This window comes from Sorex fumeus, unplaced genomic scaffold (genome assembly GCF_029834395.1).
Source record: "Sorex fumeus unplaced genomic scaffold, SorFum_2.1 ptg000029l, whole genome shotgun sequence".
NCBI classification, from domain to species: domain Eukaryota; kingdom Metazoa; phylum Chordata; class Mammalia; order Eulipotyphla; family Soricidae; genus Sorex; species Sorex fumeus.
The window spans coordinates 16,880,060-16,895,772 of record NW_026606086.1 but is presented as its reverse complement, the minus strand read 5'-3'; the positions used below and the strand labels follow the sequence as shown (position 1 = coordinate 16,895,772).

Here is a 15,713-nt window from a genome sequence, read left to right as displayed (position 1 = left end):
GCACCGGAGTACCCGCACCTTAGTGTCGGAATATAGTGAGGGACAGAAGGCATTGTCACCAGGATACTTCTGCTTGTATGTGCGTATATGGTTATGAAGCAGGTTATTTCTGATATCAGGAAAGAGCTTCCAATGAAGGCTGTAATTCGCCTCATTTGGCTTCTTCATTCGCACATGTGCCAGGGCCGGCTAATATCATTTCAGACTCAGCTTATGTGGTTGACCTCTCCCCTGGTATTGTGACTGCGTTTCTAAATGCATCAAATGCTTCAAATGCAACAATTGCTTCAGCAGCAACAGACTCTTTTACAAAAGTGCTCTGAAGCTGTTTTTAATTACTCATATCAGATTTCATTCTGGTCCTCCTGAACCTATGACTTGGGCACAGTTTAAAAAAAAATGGAGGTATGTTCCCATTTGACTCCTTGTCTTTGACATTATTCTCTTTAAACTTTTAAATTTACCTCAAGGAGGGCCATATACAGCAGCTGAAAGGCATTTTCAGGAAGGTGCGCAGGCTCAGGAAACTATTAATTCTCTTATTTGGATTAAAGTTGACAAAGAATGGGTAGCAGGGAAACTCCTCATTTGAGGAAAAGTGATGTTTTTCTTTCAACAGATAACCCACCAAGAAATTTTGGGTCCCATTACATCTCGTCAGGAGTCAAATTCATCTGCCTGATTTAACTCTCAGAGACTCACACCCTCTGAATTTCAGCCTCAAGCTATCGCTAAGCTGATTTCGGCTGGAAGTCACAAGGAAATCAGAGGGAAGCCTGCATCAGCGGACCCGCCGCAAAGGCTTCCAACCCCTTTAACATATCATGAGGTCACGTTAAGAGCATTCCTTAGACCCTTCTTTGACAGGTTGTGGACAATGCCAGGACCCCATCTTTTGGATTAAAAATTTCTTACTTTTACACTCTCCTTGGCCTCAAATTCACAGGTGCCTCAGTTCCCGAAGGAGGAAGGAATGACTTTTAATAAGAACACTTTTTTTTTCTTTTTAGGTCACACCTGGCGATGTACAGGGGTTACTCATGGCTCTGCACTCAGGAGTTACTCCTTGTGGTGCTCAGGGGACCATATGGGATTCTGGGAATCAAACCCAGGTCGGCCGCGTGCAAGGCAAACGCCCTACCTGCTGTGCTCTCTCTCCAGCCCCAATAAGAACACTTTTTGTTTGATCATTGTGTAATTGTAGCTCAAACATGGTGACAAAGCATTACCCACGCTATTGGCAGTTCTGGTGCGGCCTTATTGATCATGTTCATTCTATTGGTTATAGGATCCTGCCTCTTTCAAAAAAGACTAGCCGATACTGAGTCCATGACCCATTGGAACTCCTATGGTGTATTATGATCTTTGGCGCTTTGTAAACAGAAAAGGGAGAGATGTTGGAATATAGCTCTAAATATTTTAGGCCTAACATTGGTTTGTCCTTTCTTCCTTGCCACAGGGAGCTTAGATTTATTGAGTCACATCCGGCACAGTGCCCCGCCCCCCAAAGTCACTCCCATTCCTTCGTTTACCTGTCACCTCTTCTCTGTGCTCTTTTCCCCAAGTAGTTAACCAGGGGCTGGAGTGATAGCACAGCGGGTAGGGTGCTTGCCTTGCACGTGGCCAAACTGGGTTCTATTCCCAGCATCCCATATGGTCCCCCAAGCACTGCCAGGAGTAATTCCTGAGTGCAGAACCAGGAATAACCCCTGAGCATCGCTGGGTGTGACCCCCCCCCCGCAAAAAATCCAAGCAGTTAATCAGCTTTTACCCTAATCAGATTCTGTTAATTTGTAAGGTCAGATCCTCCTAGACACGGAATTTGTAAATTATATATTGCCTTTGTCCTCTCCTTATGTCTTTTGCATGTCTTTTTGCATGTCTTTTTCGAGAAGTCAACATGACAAGTGACCTGGCACCCGAGCTGCACAGGAGGAAGAGAGCGGCTTGGAACGCCTTCAAGAGCGTCGAAGAGATAGCTAAGAGGACGAAGAACCTTCGGCTCCGGGCACATCTCTTTGATTCCACTGTTCTTCCTGCATTAACGTATGCCTCAGAGACCTGGGCAAACAGGATGAGAACACTATTTGGGTCTCCCAAAGAGGAATTGAAAGAGCTATGCTTGGAATATCACGTTTCACTCAAATGAGAGAAAGAATCCGGAGTTCTGACATCCGTCGACGATCAAGAATCAGGGACGCTGTCTCGTTTGCCAAGGTGTCAAAAATCAGATGGGCTGGTCACGTAATGAGATTTAAAGACGACCGCTGGACTAGAGCTGTTACCGACTGGATTCCACGGGATGTCAAAAGACCGCGTGGCCGCCCACCTACCAGATGGTCAGACTTCTTCATCAAGATCATGAACGATCGGTTTGAGGCTCTTCATGTTCCTAGAGCAAACAGAAGCCATTGGGTCACACTAGCACGCGACAGGAACAAATGGAGACGTTACTGGCGCCCGCTCGAGCAAATCGACCATTAACGGGAAGTTAAGTGATTAAGTGATTAAGTACATCTTTTGCATAGTTTACTTTCAAGCAATGTTCTTTTTGTGTAAACACAGGTAAAGGTAAAGGTAAAGGCCCTCCCGTTGTTCATCGATTTGCTCGAGCGGGCCCAGTAACGTCTCCATTGGAGACTTTGTTGTTACTGTGTCTGGCATATCGAATACGTCACGGGGAGCTTGCCAGGCTCTGCCGTGCGGGCGAGATCCTCTCGGTAGCTTGCCGGGCTCTCCGAGAGGGGCGGAGGAATCGAACTCGGGTCGGCCATGTTGGCTGCATGCAAGGCAAACGCCCTACCGCTGTGCTATCGCTCCAGCCCATGAAGACAGTTAATATTATGCTTTTGTACTTTGGGATTTAATTAACTTTTGAATATCACTCCCGGATATCTGCTTTCTCGACTTAAGCTTCAGCTGCCCTTAGTTCCTATCACCCCAAAAGCAAGGTCCCGATGAGGGACTGAATGGACCCAGGGCAAGCTGTGAGCTACCCTGGCATCGAAATGGCCAAAGTGTCATGATACTCAGCTACAAGTTGAGAGCATGGTCATGGACAAATGCTGTCACGATCCAAAAGTAATGACAAGATTAGGATCCTGTTAGGGATAGGAAAGACTAATCTGGCCTGAGCACTGTAGATGACCCCAGGAGATCAATTCTACAAGCTTAATGTATCTCTTACTGTGTCCATACAAAATGATTAATATTATGAATGTATGTGTGTTGGACAAGGAGAGGAGAAACACACCCATGGGATTCCACTCTTAGGTGGGTGGTCCTGCGGAATGAGAATCTGTCCTAGAAGCAGCTTCCCCTGAGGGAAAGACTTTACCTCTGTTGATTGTATGACCACACCTACGTGCAATTATGACCCCTACCCCTCATGATTTGGGATTTAACTAGACTGGAAGAGGGGAAAGAGGCAGAAGGGAGAAGCAGAGGCAGAATCAAAAGTGTATGGAGATGAGATTGGAATAAACTGCAATTGAGACCAACCAGCCTGGCCCTCGTTCCTTCCTTCACCTGCCCACCGCCATCGGCCTCCACGGGGTGAGGGAAGCCATGTGAGACTATTGAATGCCAGCGGCAGGAGAGAGAGAGCCACTGCACGAAGGCCCCTTATATTTTATTTTTTGTAAATACACACCTTAGCAGAACCCAGGGGATGCATTCGAGAGCCCCTAAACCAATCGCCGGTGCAAAGAGGTGGCTTAGCTTGCTGTAGCATGAAGCCTGCCCTCAGCAGACTGAGGGGCTGTTGGCACGCACACTTATTTTATTTTTTTTATTTTAATTTTTTGCTTTTTGGGCCACACTCGGCGTTGCACAGGGATTACTCCTGGCTCTGCACTCAGGAATTGTTAGGGTCGAGACGCTCGCCACCCGTGAAGGAAGACTCCAAGAGACTTTCTCATGCAACACTCACAGGGTTTATTGTCCAAGCACGCTGGGGCTCACTACATGTCCCGCAAACAGGACAGAGGCAGAGAGTCCCAAGCCAAAGTACAGTGTTTTTTTTTGTGTGTGTGTGTGTGTCACACCCGGCAATGCACAGGGGTTATTCCTGGCTCTGCACTCAGGAATTACTCCTGGCGGCGCTCAGGGGACCACATGGGATGCTGAGAATTGAACTCAGGTCGGCCACGTGCAAGGCAAACGCCCTACTCGCTGTGCTATTGCTCCAGCTCCACAGTGGGTTTTTATAACCAAGAATAAACAAAGGAATCTTACAGTACAGCAGTCTGCAGCTTTACCAAGAACAGCACGACACTTGCACAAGATTAACTTCTTCGGAACATCTGAGCACATGTCCCCATATTTGGCCCAACCACAAGGTCATAGCAGGGTGTAGGTGGGAGCTACATTATAACTCTTTCCAGTCAGTTTTTGCAACTCTAGCTTTCACAGCTTTTACAGTTTTCTGGTTAACTCTTTCCTACCACTTAACTCTTTCATGACTATTAGCCCGGGCGGCCCTTACATTTCTATCTCTGGACTTACTGAATTACTCCTGGTGGTGCTCAGAGGACCAAATGGGATGCTGGGAATCAAACCGGGTCAGCCGCGTGCAAGGCAAATGCCCTACCCGCTGTGCTATCCCTCCAGCCCCTGGCCCGCACACTTATGCCTGTTGTCATTTCAACGTGGCTCACTCAGTCCCACCAGACTGTCCCCACTCCACTTACCTGGTCCTGGTCCAGGCTACCAGGACCTCCGCTTCAGCTCAAGAATTTGCAAGAGAGGGGCTGGAGCAATAGCATAGCGGGTAGGGCGTTTGTCTTGCACGCAGCCAACCTGGGTTCAATTCCCAGCATCCCATATGGTCCCCTGAGCACTGCCAGGGGTAATTCCTGAGCGCAGAGCCAGGAGGAACCCCTGTGCATTGCCGGGTGTGACCGAAAAAGAAAAAAAAAAGAATTCGCAAGAGAGACACACAAATAAATCTCGAACCTGAGCAACTTGTGGCAGAGATGGCTTGGAACTTTGCAATAGGTCTTTTCCGCTAGGCTGCTCCAGACGGGGGCAGGTGTTGATCCTCCACCTGCCCTCTAAGACCTCCAGCAGTCGCCATTTTCTAGAAGCCAGCAAGAAGCACCAGGTATGAGTCGCGGTGACAATAAATCCCAAGTCTCGAGGAATAGGGGAGAAGTGGGCCCTCCTTCCCCCTGCCCCGATGGGACGCTGAGATGATGCCACATCTGTCCACTGCCTATTTAAGCTTCCACGTGGTCACGATCCAGAGACACACAAACAATCTCGGACCTGAGCAACTTGCCGCAGCGATTTCTTTAGACCCTAATTATTAAAATTATTAAAATCTTAGAATTCCAAGAACAGCCACATGACATGATATTATATCCATAAAAAGCAATACAAAACAATTGCATTTTTGGCAGTGAGGGGTGGTAGGACTGGTTTTGAAATATCGAAGGTAACTAAAGTAGAGAAAGAATATTTTGCAAATTATCTGCCACACAGGGATGGGGAGGTGTGCAATTGGGGGGGGGGGGAATACTGGGGATTTTGGTGGTAGAAAATGTGCACTGGTGAAGGAATGGGTGTTTGATGACCATATGATCAAAGTTCAAACATGAAATTTTTGTTATCATATCTCAAGGTGAATTAATAAAAAATAAAAATAAAAGAATTTGCAAGAGGGCCTGGAACAATAGCACAGTGGGTAAGGCGTTTGCCTGCACACGGCCGACCAGAGTTTGATTCCCAGCATCCCATATGGTCCCCTGAGCACCGCCAGGGGTAATTCCTGAGTGCAGAGCCAGGAGTAACCCTTGTGCATCGCCGGGTGTGACCCAAAAAGAAAAAAAAAATTCAAGAGAGTAGAGTGGGGAGGGCACTTGCTTTGCATGCAGCTGACGGGTTCAATCTCGACACCCCATAGGGATCCCCCAAACCCAGCTCACTAGAAGTGATCCTTGAGCACAGAAGCCAGAATAAACCCTGAGTGCCACAGGGTGTGGCCCACAAAACAAAAAGGATTTTAGTAGAGGAGCTAGTTAGGGAACTTGCCTTGCGTCATTCATCCAGGTTCTAGTCCTAGCACTGCCAATGATTTCCTGCACCCATGAACACAGAAATAAGAATAGCCCCTAGGATCACCCATCTGGCCCAAATACCAGAACACAAACAGATCAGAATTTTCTAAAAAAAAAAAAAAGGAATTTTCTAGAATGCATATAGCATCTGCGTGTTCCTGAGAACAGAGCAGCTAAGGGTGGTGGGGGTGAGAGGCCCTCCCAGCAGCACCTCCTCTTCAAACAGCTCGCATTCTGGGCTGGCTAGTACCCCATCCCTAGGGGTTTCCCCTTTCGCGAGCACTCAGATCACTCGCCCACCATCCTTGGGTGACTCCCCATTGGCGAACACTCAGGTGGCTCCATTCACCCTCCCTGAGGGGCTCCCATTGGTGAGCACTTAGGTCGCCCCGCCCACTCCAGCTCTGGGGAAACCCCATTGGAGAGCACTTAGATCGCTCCGCCCACTCCAGCTCTGGGGAAACCCCATTGGCGAGCACTTAGGTGTCTCCGCCTTCGGATCCCAGAGTCGCAGGAGCAGGGCTCTGACTGGACGTTCAGTGTTTCTCAGGCCACCTCAGTCTCACGGCGTCACCCCCGCTCTGGCTGTGTCCATTGGTCCCCTCTCCGCTGCCATGGGAGGATGGACAGGAGAGGTGCGGCTGGGCTGGGGCAGGGGCGACTCCTTGCTCCAGGCCGTGCCTTGAGCAGTGGTTCTCCAGCATTACACCGGGAGAGTCCTCTGGGGCACGCAGACCCCTGTGAGCAGGGCTGGGTGGCAGGACGGGCTTTGCCCTGGTAAAGCAGACGTGGGGGGCGCAGCACGGACGGTGGACACTGGGGCCAGTTTCACCCAACACTGGGAGGAGCCACCCAGGCAATTTGCAGGTCGCCTCTGGGCACTGCCTGGTGTGACCCCCCAAGCCAAACCCAGGGATCGTGGTGGGCGGCCAGAGTCGGCAGGGCTGGGTGACAGTCCCACCCACCTGGGGGCCTGTCCATTCTTCGGGCTGCCAGGCTGAGGACCTGGAGGGGCGGGAGGAAGGGTGCTGTGTGGGCACTGTGTAGCACCCACTCCCCACGCCCCAGAGCTGCAGGCCAGGGACCGTTTCATCGGGATGGCGAGGCTGCTCTGAGTTGGGCTGGCCGGCGGCTTCTCTGGGCATCAGTCAGGGCCACAGCATGGGTGTCCTGGCCACATGGCTGCTGGCTGCAGGCAAGAGGCCACAAATGGGGCCTTTGGGTCTGGCCCAGGGTCGCTGTGGTGCAGGCTCAGCAGGGCCATCTCCAGGAAGCCAGCCTGAAATGACCGGCTGTGGAGAGGTGGGAAATCAGGGGTTGAAGAGTCTCCCCCACGTCTCTGGAAGCCTTGCCCTGGGCTTCTCCCCATCACCCACCCGCCCTGACCTCCTGGTCTCCCGCAGGCCCTCTCCCACTTGGGACCCTGACCCTGCGGAGGGGTTTTCCTGCCGGAGTTATAGCAGAGCTGGTGGCGTGGCTGGGGGAGGCCCCAGTCTGGCCCGGCTTTGAGTCACGGCAGTCGGTCGGGCACAGACTTGACATATCAAGACCCCAAATCCACCTCCCGTGCCGCAGAGCCCCGGGGCATGGCCAGGAGTGGCCCTGTAGTCCCCAAGTTCCAAACTGTCAGTGGACCCTGTCTCAACTGGAGCAAAGGGGCTGGAAGAAAGTTCAGGGCTACTCCAAGCCAACCACAGCACCCAAAAGGAGAGAGAGAACAAAGGAGAATGCCCTGCTACAGAGGCAGGGTGGAATGGGGAGGATGGGGGTTGGGAAGGATACTGGGATTAGTGGTGGTGGAGAATGGGCACTGGTGGAGGGATGGGTACTTGATCATTGTATAATCGAAACCCAAGCACAAAAATTTGTAAGTCTACAACTGTACCTCATGGTGTTTCACTAATAAAAATTAAAAAAAAAAAAAAAGAAAGTCCAGGGCTGAGTAGGGGCTGAGCGTGCCAGAGCCCTGGGTTTGGTCCTGGCCCTCGTGGAGCCTCAGCGCAGAGTCGGGACAAGCCCTGAGTAGTGCTGGATAGGGCCCTAACGCAGAAAGGAAAGAGAGAAGACAAAAGGAGGCACCAGGGGCCGGGCAGCTCAGCAGGCACTGGCAGAGACTGACACGGGCGGGCTGGGGGCAGGGCCTGTTCCCAGGGGCTGGCAGCTCCTCCCTGGCCTCCTCCCCGCTTCCACAAGCTCGTGGAGCCCAGGGGTTCTCTAGGCTAAGGGAGGCAGCAGCCCAACCCCAAGCTTCTCGGGGGGCCTCCAACAGGCTCCCCTGGACCCTCTCCGTAGGGCACCAGGGCCTGGCTGGTAGGAAGCAGCCACCAGCGGCCTTCAGGCCTCTCCAGCCTCTTCCTCCACAGGCGTCCAGGTCCCCCTTGCACAGAGGATGGTTGGGAGCCCGTTAGCTAAGCCATCTCCATGGGCACCCGCAGTTTCCTTCTGTTTGATTTGTGTGGGGCAGGATGAAACTAGGGCCTTGGACCCAGCGGCGCTGGACTGCTCAGCCCCTGCCCTGACCCCCCCCCGTTGTTCCTCTGGGGTGGGGGTGGGATAGGTCCTACCCAGCGCCTGTATGTGGTACCGGGGGTTCAAAACGAGTTGGTGGGATGCTCAAGACAATCTATTAGCCCCTGGACTATCTCTCCGGCCCTAGAACACTTTCCACCTCAGGGAGCTGACTCAGAGCTGGGACACGGGCTGTGCATGTGAAGCCCGGAGTCAGTGTCAGGCGCCACCTGGTCCCCTGAGCACCACCAGGAGCGACCCCCAAGCGCCCATAGTAGCACCAGTGGGTGTGGCCCTCCAGGAAACAAACCCTCAACTCCCAGCCCCTACCGCCGCAGGGCGTTCGGGTGCAACAGGCGACTATTCCTGGGGCTCTGCTGTGCGGCCACCTGGGGCGCTGCCGTGGACGGACACGTGGGTCATTTCCATCCCTCCAGCACCGGACTCAACCAGCCGCCTCTCCCAGCTGTGTCCACTCTCCTCCGCCCTTGCAGGGTGCGCCCACCCGGCGGCCGCCAGACCCGGGTCGGGCCCTCACACCACCCAGAGGACCGACTAGCGTCCACTGCTCTCCGGCTATCAGGAAGGGAGTTCAGGGCCCGGCGGCTCCGTCCTGTTGGAGTCTCCCAGACATTGTCAGGCTCTTCAGGAAATCCTGGGGTCTGAGACTCACTGCCTGGGCGGAAACCCACCTCCCCCAGCAGGTACCCCTGTGACTCTGTGATGAGCAGCTTTGGGGGGCGGCTCTGCATCCCTCCCTACTGGAGGGACAGGTGGCTGAGGCCCGGCCAATCGCAGCTCTCAATCCTGCTGGCCACAGGGATTGGCTGGGGGCCAGGCCCAGGATCCGAACCGAGCCAATCAGGGCCTCCCGGCGTATTTTGCCATGGCAACGGCGGAGGCCGCCAGCGCTGCTCGGTCCCTGGGCGCTCTGAGGACCAGCGGGCTGCGGCAAGCATCCTTAACCTGGCTCCCAGGGGACCCCTCCCCAAGCTGACGCGCAGACCCCTGCGCAGGGACTGCGGGGCGCCGAAAACCCTCAAAGACGCGCGCCCCGTTGAGTTTGTAACGCGCACACGCCCCGCAGTGCTGGCGCCGCGCCTGTGCCGTCAGAAGAATATTTCTGCCTAGATTTGGGCTCTGGGTGCCAGAGGATGCGAGCATGCGCCCCGCTCCTCCCCGTCTGCTGCCTGACTCCGGCCAGCCCCTCCGCCGGCCCGTGCTGGCAGGACCGCTGTTGTTCTGCCTGTGTGTTTTGAGCCAGAGCGGCTGAGATCCCCCCCGTAGCCGCCTTTTCCAGCACATTCCTCCGGGGGAGTATTCGGGGTCAGCCCGAGCCTGCCATTCGCCCTGTTAGCGCAACGTTCCCAGGGAGCTACCGTCTGCCTCGCCCAGACCTCTGCTCCCTGGCCGCCCAGGCCGCCCATTCCGCCCCGTCCCCTGCCCCTTGGCCTCCTGCTCCGGGTCGCTCTGCACCCCGCGCCCACAGACCTACCCGGAACATGGCCCTGGACCACGCATTCCAGAGTGGCCACCCAGACCAGCTCCTCACGGGCCCAAGAGCCTGCCACTGCTGATCGGAGACACCAGCGACCCAGCCCCCTCCCTTCCCCGCGCCCCAACAGGTCACAGGGCCCTGCTGGCATCACACACCTCCCAAGCACTGGCACGTGGTCCCAGAGGGGGACCCTCGCCTGCCCCCCAAGCGCCCGGGGTTTCCAGGACCCACAGGAAGCCCAAGACACAAGTGACCCCCCCCCGTGTCTCCTTGTGGGGTCTCTGCAGTAGATTCAGGGTCCCCTCCCCCAAGTGTCCATTTCTGCCCACCTCTGAGCAGCCTGCCCACACACCCTGGTGCAATGGCGCAGTCAAAGGTCCCCCTGCCGCCACCCAGATGGACCCCTGCAGGAATAGACGGGACACGGGGAGCGGGATGGGGGGCTTGGCGGTAAAGGCCAGTCTGGGCTGGGGACGCAGAGAGCCCTGGGAGAAAGGAGATGGATGGGGTGCCCAGGCTTGACGTTTGGTTGCCAATAGCCCAAACTGCCCCCCCTCGCCCTCTGCCCTTGGCATGTGCTCTCCTGAGTGTCTGGACGTGTCCTGCTGCTGGTGTCCAGGGCTGGAGGCTCAGTGACTGTAACACCTGTGCAGGAGAAGGTGCTCAAGGGGCGTCAGTGGGGCCAGCGGCTTGGGGCTGCTGGGTCCTGCTACCTGCCTCTTCCCAGACACGGGACCTGCTTTAAAAAAAAAATAAATAGCTTCATCATTTTATTTTATTTATTTTGGGCTTTCTGGGTCACACCTGGCAATGCTCAGGAGTTCCTCCTGGTTCTGCACTCAGGAATCACTCCTGGCGGTGCTCAGGGACCCTATGGGATGCTGGCGGTCAAACCTGGGTTGTCCACTAGCAGGGCAAACGCCTACCCACTGTCCTAGCGCTCTGGCCCCCCCACACGTGACCTGCTTTGACCTCCTCGAGGAGGTGCCAGGGCTGCAAGCCTGGCGGGAGGCCCCTGACAGGGCCAGCTGGACCCCGTTCCCTGGGGTAATGCAATCTCCACCAGATCCTAGAGGGTGTTTCTTCCTCAGGAAACAGTCTGGGGGTCAGAGACCGGAGCAGCAGCCTCAGAGCTTGGGGTCCAGCCAGAGGCTGGGTCCTTCTGGCCTTGCAGGTGTGGCCACACGGAACTTGAGCCCCTTGCTTCTCATCAAGGCCCGGACTGCCCACTGAACTCATGTCCCCTCTCCCCTTGGAACTCCTGGCCCGAGGCTTGCCCAGCTGAGAGCCTTGAAAAATAGCAGGGAGGAAGGCTTGGGGGGAGGCAGGGAGCAGGCATCGAGCCCCCCAGCGCATGGTCCCGCCCCTCTGTCTGCGGCCCCGGAGGTCACCTCTCGGCAGGACACGGCTCTGGTCAGCATCCTAGCTCGAGCTGTCCTTGCTCACCTTCAACCCCAGCCTGTGGGTGCCCAGCCTCCCCCCGAGGGTCTCATCCTTCTGTTTGGAATGTGTCCCCCACCTTCTCTGGACAAGGCTCCGCAGCTCCTGGACTCACTGTCCAGTTGGGTCAGCAGTGGGGAGGATGCTTTGATCCCTGCTAGAGGCGGGGAGTGAGGGGTTTTCTCCCTGAAGGCAGAGCGGAGGGGACACGGGCACGTGGGTAGACAGTCATCCCCCCCCCCACCCGGCACCTCCCGGGCTGGGAGAAACTAAGTAGCCCCTTGAGCCCGCATGTGCCCAAGGCCTGGAGGGGACAGGTCCAGGCTGGGCAGGGAAGATGAGCTGGACTGTCTAACGAGGCAAGAGCAGGCAGGGGTGGCTATATCCAGTCATGGCCCCTCCTGGCCCCAGGAATTAGGCCACCATGCCAGGAGGCAAGGGGCAAGCTGGGGTGAGCCCACAGCTCTCGCCTGCCTGCAGGAAGCCCAGGCGTCTCCACAGTGGGGGGCTCACATCCAGGAAGATGGGGAACGGTGGGGTGGGGGATGCCACCACCTCAGCCTGCCCTCCCCCGACTGAGGAATCAATTGCAGTGGTGGGGTCACCCCCAGAGCGAGGGTCCCTGTGACCCCGACATCTTTGTTGGGTTGAAGCCCCTGAGCCCAGTTCTGCCCACTGGTTTCTCCTGGCGGCCAGATGAGGCCGGTAGGAACTCAGTCCCCTGTGTCCTGGACACCACTGGGTACAGCCTCTGGCTGGACCTCATGTGTAGACTGGATCTGGGGTGTTTGTGTGTGTGGGGGGGGGGGTGCTGCCATGGAGGGCGGCATGAACCAGGACTGGGTTCTCCCTGGTCCTGACGTGCTCCCCACGGCCGACCTCAGAGAGACTCTGAAACATTCCCCCCCCCCCCCCGAGAAGCAGGGGTGAGGGCAAAAGCAAGGCAGGAAAATAGAAAAATAGGATGAGGGAGAGGGAAGGGGAGAGGAAATTCCTGGGCACGGTCCTAATCATAGGCTTGAAATGCAATTTACTGCTGCTCTCAGCATGGACGCCGGCCAGCACTGCCCGCCAGCCCCCTGCCTGCATTAGGTGGTGATGTCAGGGCCAGGCCCCCAGCTGCACCCCTCCCCAGAGGAGGAGAGGAGGAGCGGGAAAGTGGGGCGCCCGCACCGGGAAGGCAGCTGGAGCCCCTGGCGTCCACGCCCCCTCCGGGCAGCCCTGGTCCCCAGCCTGCTTGCTGGCACGGTTCACAGGCCCGCCCTCCAAGGGAAGCACATGACCGTGGGCCGGGCCAGCGGGAGACTGTGGGCACAAGGACCCGGGCAGGGCCGCCCAGCACCCTCCAGCGGGCTTGGATTTTCCCAGAGCCCCACGGGGGGGGGGGGATCAGGGAGGCTCGAGGGTGAGGGCAGAGGCGGGTGTGGGGTCCTGGGCTCAGCTCCTGCCCGTCTGCACCCTTAGGAGGGTTGGGCGGTGGGGCAGACCAGGACCCGTCAGAGTCCAAGGGCGGCGGCGGGTGGGTCCTGGCAACGCAGGCAGAACACCCTGGACAGTCCAGCGCCGGCCTCCCCGAGGAGTCATCTCGCTGCGGAAATGACCGGCTTGCCATCACGCCCGTGGCGGGCTTCTGGTTCCCCCTCTCTCTGCAGAGCCGCTCTCTGCTCTGCATGGTGGGCAGCGGCGGCTGTGGGCCAGGTGGGTGCCCTGTTCCAGGCTGCCGCCACCCCTGGGATGACAGGTGGAGGCAGAGGAGCACCCGAGCCCCGTCTTCACGTGTGTGTGAGCGTGGTGGCCACACCCCACTCACTCCTGGCTCAGGCTCAGGGATGACTCATGCTGATGCTGTGGATGAACGCTGGTCTGTTGCCTGCAGAGCAAATGCTCTGCCCACCAAGCTCCCCAGCCTCTCTTGCCTTTTGTTTTCTCACTCCCTCTCAGGGAGCACTGTCACCAGGGTGGTTCTGTGCCCACCCCAACCCCAGGGGGCAGACGGGGTCTGCAGAATGACTGGGTTGGCATGGTGGGCTGTGGCTCCCCTTGGCAACTGGGGGGTGGTCAGGGAAGCTGCGCACCGCAGCTGCTGAGAGAAGGTCGCTGCACCAAGCAACAGGCTCGAGCATGCAACAGGGCCAGGAGATGCATCCGTGAAATGGGTTCATGAAATGCATGAGGGAATGGGAAGGGAGGTGGACAGGGAGGAGGATCAGTGAGGCGGATGAGTGAGGTGATCAGTGAGGTGGGTGGCATGAGATGAAAGCCAGCAGCCAGTAGAGAAGTGGCTGTCCACAGGTCTGACAGGTAGGAGAATGCCAGTGTTTCAATGTCCCCAGGTGGGAGGTAAAGAGCCTTGATTCGTCACACACAAACCATGGCCCATCCTCATGCCAGAGCAGCCTGTCACCCCAACTCAACTTCCTGTCATATCCAGGAAGCACTGGGGTCAGCAGCCCCGCCAGGGAGTGCGGGTGCCAGGGGTGGGCTGGGGGCATCAGCGGCTCCTCCTGTGGCCCGAATGGTGCCCAGAGCAGACGGGAATTGGGGTGGCACATCTGCCCCAAGGAGAGTGGCCAGGTGCCCTCAGCCCTCTCTGCTCAGACCTGCCCCAGGCCGCTGCTTCCTGAACAAGGGGCATGTCCATCTGCCATGAGTCCCTGTCCCCTCTGTCCCTGCCAGGCAGCGAGCTGTCCCGTGGGTGAGGGTCGAAACATCTCCAAATTGGGTGAGCGGTTCCACCCAGTGGCGCTGCCCTCGCCATCCTGGGTCTCCTCAGGGCGTCTGCCTTGGTTTTCCAGAGGTGCGAGAAGGTAGTGGGCGGTGGGGTGAGTGCTTCCAGGGGGCCGGCGGGGGATGGCAGGAATCTTCCTGTGGGAACCCCTCACTTCCTGCCCTGCACCCGCCAGCTCTGACTCTCTTCCCTTGGGTCACACTCGCCCCCTCTACGTTATCTATCACGCGTACTCGTCATTCCCACAGCTGCCCGGTCTGTGGGATGAGTGCCGGGAGATGTTCCATTTCTGAACTGAGAGTGTCAAGTTCTAGCACCCTGGTTCGCACCCCAGTTCCACAGAGGCCATGGACCCGAGAGACAGGACAGCGGGTGGGGCGTTGACCTTGCACACAGCTGACCCGGCCTCCATCCCTGGCACTGCCTATGGTCCCCAAGCCCCGCCAGGAGTGGTCCCTGAGCCCAGAGCCTTAGGTAAGCCCTGAGCCCCGCTGGGTGTGGCCCCAAATAAAAAAATAAAAATCAAAAACCTCCGTGAAGACCATGGGGCGCCTAGAGGTCCCACGTGACCAAAGCCCTGCTGCTTAAGTCACCGTTCAGGCATCAGGAGGACGAGTGTGTCCAGGGCACAAAAACCAAAAAGAGTGACTTTGTATGTGTCAGAGAGCTAAAAATAGCCCTCTGCCATGACACTGCCTGGGTCTCCACTCCCGCAGACTGGCCCCTTTTTCCCATTCGCGCCACACTTTCCACTTTCCTATCGCACCTCCAGTTGGCAGCGTCCCTGGGCAGTTCTTCCCGAACCGTGTCCTGCCCCTCGGAAAAGGCACCTGCGCGCCTGGCACCGGCCGTTAGAGGCCGGGCCTTGAGGTCACACTCGGCAGTCAGCACGCCTGGGACCCACAGCCTTTCTCGGAACCCGGGACTGTTTTTGGGAAAACGTCCTTCGGCGCCCACACTTGTGGGCAAAGGGAGGGAACCGTGCAGAGCTCAGCAAACGCGGCTCCTCCAATCCTGCGGGCGCTGGGGCTCTTGGGCCCACCCCCAGCTTTTGCTGGCGGCTCAGAAATGTGGCCAGTTTATATAAAATCCTGTTTTGTTCCGAGTAACCCCTCCCTCCTCCCCTGCAACGAGGCTGGCCCAGCCTGGTGAAAATGCTGAAGTCTCCATTGGAAAAAGAAAAGATGAACGCGTTCACCGCCCCGCCCCGCCCCTCCCAGGTCACCCAGAGACAGGGGCACGGCGATGGGGCGGCGAGGAACGACCCCGCGCCCACGCTCACCCCCCTCCGCCCCCGACTATTCGAAGGGCATCCCAGGAGCGGAAGGGGGGTCTCCAGCGTCCACCTCCGGGGCCCGCCGGAGGGGCAGGGGCGGCTGGGAGGTGCCCTTGAGAAGGGGGCTGCGGTGCCACGTGCTGCACCAGGCCCCGCCGCGCGCCCTCCGGACCCCGCAGGGCCCCGAGCCCGAGGGGAGGGCGC

At 57.2% G+C, this 15,713-nt stretch overlaps 1 protein-coding gene across 1 annotated transcript in view; it reads right to left on the bottom strand.

The window, feature by feature from the left end:
• The window catches only part of PGS1 (phosphatidylglycerophosphate synthase 1), a 305,261-nt gene that overhangs the window by 140,751 nt on the left and 148,797 nt on the right, over window positions 1–15,713 (bottom strand). The gene's annotated exons all lie outside the window — the stretch shown is intronic.